This window comes from Salmo salar, chromosome 11 (genome assembly GCF_965601325.2).
Source record: "Salmo salar chromosome 11, fSalSal1, whole genome shotgun sequence".
NCBI lineage: Eukaryota > Metazoa > Chordata > Actinopteri > Salmoniformes > Salmonidae > Salmo > Salmo salar.
In genome coordinates, this window is record NC_138301.1 from 80,066,418 (window position 1) to 80,073,077 (window position 6,660).

The following is a 6,660-nucleotide window of genomic DNA, read 5'->3' on the forward strand; positions in this document are numbered from 1 at the left end:
TTTTAAGGACATTTCATCAAAGTTGGATCAGCCTGTAGTGTGGTTTTCCACTTTAATTTTGAGTGTGACTCCAAATCCAGACCTCCATGGGTTGATAAATTGGATTTCCATTGATTATTTTTGTGTGATTTTGTTGTCAGCACATTCAACTATGTAAAGAAAAAAGTATTTAATAAGATTATTTCTTTCATTCAGATCTAGAATGTTGTTTAAGTGTTCCCTTTATTTTTTTGAGCAGTATACATATGGAGGAGCGATGTCAGAGCGGAACGGACTAAGACACAGTAGAATAGTATAGAAAACAGGATATACATATGAGATGAGTAATGCAAGATATGTAAACATTAAGTGAATGAGATACAGTAGAATATTATAGAAAACAGTATATACATATGAGATGAGTAATTCCAGATATGTAAACATTATTCAAGTTGTTAGTGTTCCATTCCTTAAAGTGGCCAGTGATTTCTCGTCTATACCAATAGGCAGCAGCCTCTAATGTGCTAGTGATGGCTGTTTAACAGTCTGATGGCCTTGAGATAGAAGCTGTTTTTCAGTCTCTCTGTCCCAGCTTTGATGCACCTGTACAGACCTCGCTTCTGGATGGTAGCGGGGTGAACAGGCAGTGGCTCAGATGGTTGATGTCCTTGATGATCTTTTTGGCCTTCCTGTGACATCTGGTGCTGTAGGTGTCCTGGAGAGTGGGTAGTTTGTCCCCGGTAATGCGTTGGGCAGACCGCACCACCCTCTGGAGAGCCTTGCGGTTGCGGGCGGTGCAGTTGCCATACCAGGCGGTGATACAGCCCAACAGGATGAACTTAATTGTGCATCTGTAAAGGTTTAGGAGGGTTTTAGGTGACAAGGTGACAAGAGTTTGGCTCTGTTGCGGCTTCTTCACCACACTGTCTGTACAGGTGGTCCATTTCAGTTTGTCAGTGATGTGTACGCCAAGGAACTTGAAGCTTTCCACCTCCTCCACTACGGTCCCGTCGATGTAGATGGGGAGGTGTACCCTCGGCTGTTTCGTGAAGTCCACGATCATCACCTTTATTTTGTTGACGTTGAATGAGGTTGTTTTCCAGGCACAGCACTCTCAGAGCCCTCACCTCCTACCTGTAGGCTGTCTCGTCATCGTTGGTAATCAAACCTACTACTGTTGTGTCGTCTGCAACTTGATGATTGAGTTGGAGGCATGCTTGGCCACGGAGTAATGGGTGAACAGGGAGTACAGGAGGGGGCTGAGCACGCACCCTTGTGTTAAGGATCAGCGGAGTGCAGGTGTTGTTTCCTACCTTCAACACCTGGGGGCGGCCCGTCAGGAAGTCCAGGACCAAGTTGCACAGGGCGGGGTTCAGACCCAGGGCCTCAAGCTTAATGATGAGCTTGGAGGGTACCATGGTGTTGAATGCTGAGCTGTAGTCAATAAACAGCATTCTTACATAGGTATTCCTCTTGTCCAGATGGGATAGGGCAGTGTGCAGAGTGATGGCGATTGCATCATCTGTGGATCTATTGGGGCAGTAAGCAAATTGGAGTGGGTCTAAGGTGGAAGGCAAGGCAGAGGTGATATGATCATTGACTAGTCTCTCAATCCACTTCATGATGACAGAGGTGAGTGCTACTGTGGCAGAGGAATCAGAATTAGTTGGGTAACATAGATAATTAAGATGTTTTATTTGCATAATATGCTTATGTGAGATACTTGTCATTAGAATGTATCCCTTTGGATACATGAAGGTTGGCAGTTGCACTTTTCCCTCAGCTGGGGCTCAGTCACTTGGGGCCCAGAGAGGGGAGAGGTCAGACTTGTCTTTCACATGTCCCTGGTGCTATGCAGAATATCAGAACGGGAAGAGGACAGAATGGAACATTGTCTACATATGTGTGTGTGTCTTACTGAGGATGGGCCTCTATGAGATAGCACTGACAGACGAGATTTACGATGTCTTTGGGTAATAACGCCTAAAGAGCATTCCAGATAACATGGAGCTAATGGTTCTGTTCTATACCTTACCAGGGTGAGACGGTTCCAGTTTGGAGTAGGAGGACCAGACACTAGTCTATACAATGAAACTTGTTGACACAGCAGTTGCTGTCTGCTATGTTTTATAGATATCTTTCATACAAAACTTAACCTTGTGACCCATTCTATGTATCTGTGGTTCGTCATGTACGTTGAGAGGGGTGTATCTTGGCTATAAAAGATCTTTGTACTTTTGTGTAATCACTTTCAATGGTTCATTAGAGATAGCGCATCATTGAAAATCAAAGTGCTTTTGCAAAGCTCTTATTATTAAAGATGTAGTTTAAGTATAACTCTGACTGGTGTGTGAAGTGTGTAACTCTCCTCATTTGGTAATGCAGAAATTAGCCACCACACTACATGGCAATTGTCATTAAGTTCAATTACCTTTGCCTTCTTGGGTACAGGAACAATGGTGGCCATCTTGAAGCATGTGGGGACAGCAGACTGGGATAGGGAGTGACTGAATATGTCTGTAAACACACCAGACAGCTGATCTGCGCATGCTCTGAGGACGCGGCTAGGGATGCCGTCTGGGCTGGCAGCCTTACGAGGGTTAACACGTTTAAATGTTTTACTCACGTCGGCCACGGAGAAGGGGAGCCCACAGTCCTTGGTAGCAGGCCATGTCGGTGGCACTGTGTTATCCTCAAAGTGGGCGAAGAAAGTGTTTAGCCTGTCCGGATGCAAGGCGTTGGTCTCGGCAACATGGCTGATTTTCCTTTTGTAGTCCGTGATTGTCTGTAGTCCCTGCCACTTACGTCTCGCGTCTGAGCCGTTGAATTGAGACTCCACTTTATCTCTATACTGACGTTTAGCTTTTTGATTGCCTTGCAGAGTAAATAACTACACTGTTTATATTCTGCCATATTACCAGTCGCCTTGCCATGGTTAAATGAGGTGGTTTTCGCTTTCAGTTTCGCAGGTTACTTTTCCATTGTTCCTGTTATAGTGTGGACACTATATAAATAATGACATGGTTATTATTGGTATTGACCGTGACCTTTCCCTTTTGATGATGTCATCACTAAGAGTGAGTTCTGTGCAAGGTGATTCTACCACCGGTTGAGTGGGCTATATAGTTCTGCTATATTTGTACCGTTTGTACCTGGCAATACACCTTTAGGTTTGGGTTGAAAGTAAAGGAAAGTAATATCGAAATGTGTGTGGGCATTCCTTGTCAAGTTACCACAGTCCCTCAACTACAGTGTATGATAGAACATGTTATATCTTTGAGTCTATACTTTTATGCAATGTAAAAAACACATACTTGCTGAACAGGCAGTGAAGTTATGTCACACTCCAGGTTTTTCAATCTCTACTTCCTGTTGTCCAGCAATGTTGTAACTTCTTTTTTCAGACAACGGGGTGCTCAATCTGCACGAAAGATCAATCATGGTTTTCAGATTGATTTCCATACAGTGTTTCCCATGACATAAGTATTCACACCCCTTGACTTTTTCCACATTGTGTTGTGTTACAAAGTGCGATTAAAATGGATTTAATTGTAATTTTTGGTCAACGATCTGTAATGTCAAAGTGGAAGAAAAATTCTAACATTTATAAAAACAATTGGAAAAATAAAACACCAATATATCTTGATTAGATAGGTATTCAACCCCCTGAGACAATACATGTCAGAAACACAGCGATTACAGCTGTGAGTCTTTTTGGGTAAGTCTATAAAAGATTTGCACAGCTGGATTGTACAATATTTGCCCATTGTAAGTTTTTTTAATTCTTCAAGCTCTGTCAAGTTGGTTGTTGATCATTACTAGACAGCCATTTTCAAGTATTGCCATAGATTTTCAAGACGATTTAAGTCAAAAGTGTAACTAAGCCACTCAGGAACATTCAATGTTGTTTTGGTAAGCAACGCCAGTGTAGATTTGGTCTTGTGTTTTAAGTTATTGTCATGCTGAAAGGTTAATTAGTCTCCCAGTGTCTGTTGGAAAGAAGTCTGAACCAGGTTTTCCTTTAGGATTTTGCCTGTTGTCACACCCTGATCTGTTTCACCTGTCTTGTGCTTGTCTCCACCCCTCACCAGGTGTCTCCCATTTGTCCCCATTATCCCCTGTGTATTTATACCAGTGTTTTCTGTTTGTCTGTTGATGTTCGTCTGGTCAAGTCTTACCAGCCTGTTTTCCCGTTTATTCAAGTCTTTCTAGGCTTACCGGTTCTGACCATTCTGCCTGCCCTGAGCCTGCGTGCTGTTCTGTGCCTCATTGACACTGCCCTGGATTACTGACCTCTGCCTGCCCTCAACCTGCCCTGGCCTGTCTGCTTGTATAATAAATATTATGAGAACTGTGCTATGCGCCTCCTGAGTCGTGGTAGTACGAACTGGCCATGACTGACCCAGCAGACTCGGACCAGCTCTGCAACACTGACTCCTCACAAGAAGCGACCATTAGAAGACACGAGGAGTTGCTACAGAACCTTATGAAAGGATTCCACACCGTGGCAGTACACCTTGACCAAACCTTCCACACCTTTACTGGAGCAATTCTGGGAGCTACCTAACAGGCAGCAAGCCACAACAGTACCCGCCCAGACTCTCTGTAACCCCGCTACTAGTGGTGCTTATCCCCTTCCTACCCCAGCTCTCCGAGAACTCCACTTACCACCTCCGGAGCGCTACACTGGGGATTCTGAAACATGTCAGGCGTTTCTCTCCCAGTGTTCCCTCATCTTTGAGCTGCAGCCCTGTTCGTTTCCTTCGGATCGCTCGAAGATAGCGTATCTTATAACGCGTTTGTGGCGGTGGTAAGGAAGGTATTCGATTCTCCGATGTCCAGGAGAGAGGTGGCTCTTGGAACTTTGGAACTTTGGTTTTCTTAGATATGGCTGCTATATTATGATCACTACATCCGATGGATTTTGATACTTCTTTAGAGCAGATTTCTGCAGCATTTATAAACATTTAATCAATACATGTGGTTGTTTTCATTCCTGTGCCGTTTGTTAATACCCTGGCAGGTTGACTGATAAGCTGAACCAGGTTGCAGGCACTGGTTACAGTTTGATGCTTTTCTTGAGTGGGCAGCTTGATAAAAGTCAATATTTAAGTCACCCAGAAAATATACTTCCCTGTTGAGATCACATACATTATCAAGCATTCCACACATATTATCCAGATACTGGCTGATAGCACTTGGTCTATAGCAGCTTCCCACAAGAATGGTCTTTAGATGAGGCAGGTGAACCTGTAGCCATATTACTTCAGAAGTATTTGCACATGAGATCCTCTCTAAGCTTGACAGGAATATGACTGAACATACACGGCAATACATCCACCATTGGCATTCCTGTCTCTTCTGAAGATGTTGAAACCATGTATTGCTACCATAGCTTAGTGGTTAGAGCGTTGGACTTGTAATCAAAAGGTTGCAAGTTCAAATGCCCGTTCTGACAAGGTACAAATCTGTCGTTCTGCCCCTGAACCCACTGTTCCTAGGCTGTCATTGAAAATAAGAATTTGTTCTCGACTGACTTGCCTAGTTAAAAAAATTATGTAAGTGAATTTTAGAGATAGTAACAGATAACATTCATATACTGACTAAGACGTTAACAATTTCATGAACCTTGTTTCTTAGGCTACATACAGTGCCTTTGGAAAGTATTCAGACCCCTTGTTTTTTCCACACTTTGATACATTACAGTCTTATTCTAAAATTGATTAAATATATACAAATCCTCAGCAATCTACACACAATACCCCATAATAAAAGTGAAAACAGGTTTATATAATGTTTTGCAAATTCATAAAACTCATAAAACTGTAATACCTTATTTACATAAGTATTCAGACCCTTTGCTATTCAACTCGAAATTGAGATCAGGTACATCCTGTTTCCATTGTTCATCCTTGATTGGAGTACACCTGTGGTAAATTAAATTGATTGCAGATGATTTTGAAAGGCACACACCTTTCCAATGTCAGAGCAAGGTCCAGCAAGGTCCAGCTAGTCAAAATGTTCTAAACATCTGAGCAGAGTGAAGTAGCTAGGCTAGGGCAGGCCTAATCAACTCTGCTCAATCGTTTGCAACATTATATAGCCTATTGTAGTCTCGGTTAATGATATTTGAGGACGTTCATTGATTGTTTTGGATGGTTTGGATATGTGTACTAACCCTCTACTTTGATTTTTCAAGGCACAAACACCAGTGAATGGAAACAGCACCTGGTTTCGTTCTCTGCGCCCCAGCCCCAAGCACTACCAGGACTGACTGGTCATCAGGCCCTCAGCCCATCTCCCGCACTGAGCTGCAGGGAAGAAATAGAAACAATCTCCATGCAGGACCTGGGAAACTCTATCCTGGGCACACCAATATCTACTCCACTGGCTTGCTCTTCATTGATCCTACAGAGCAGCAGGGGTGTGAGAAGAGGGGAGAAAAGAGTTGCAGACTCAGCCCTTGACACGTCACTCGCAAAGACATGCAAATGATTGAAGAAATGTCAAGATCTGGTTAACGTCATGCACCGAGCCACCAGCTTGTACCAGAGGTAAATAAATACAAATCATTTCAGACTCTGTTACTCTGATCCTCTTTCCTGTTGTCATTTTTCCTCCTCTCCTCATGATGAACACTGCTCTCCAGACACTCCTAACTCCCCCCCACTTCTCGCCACC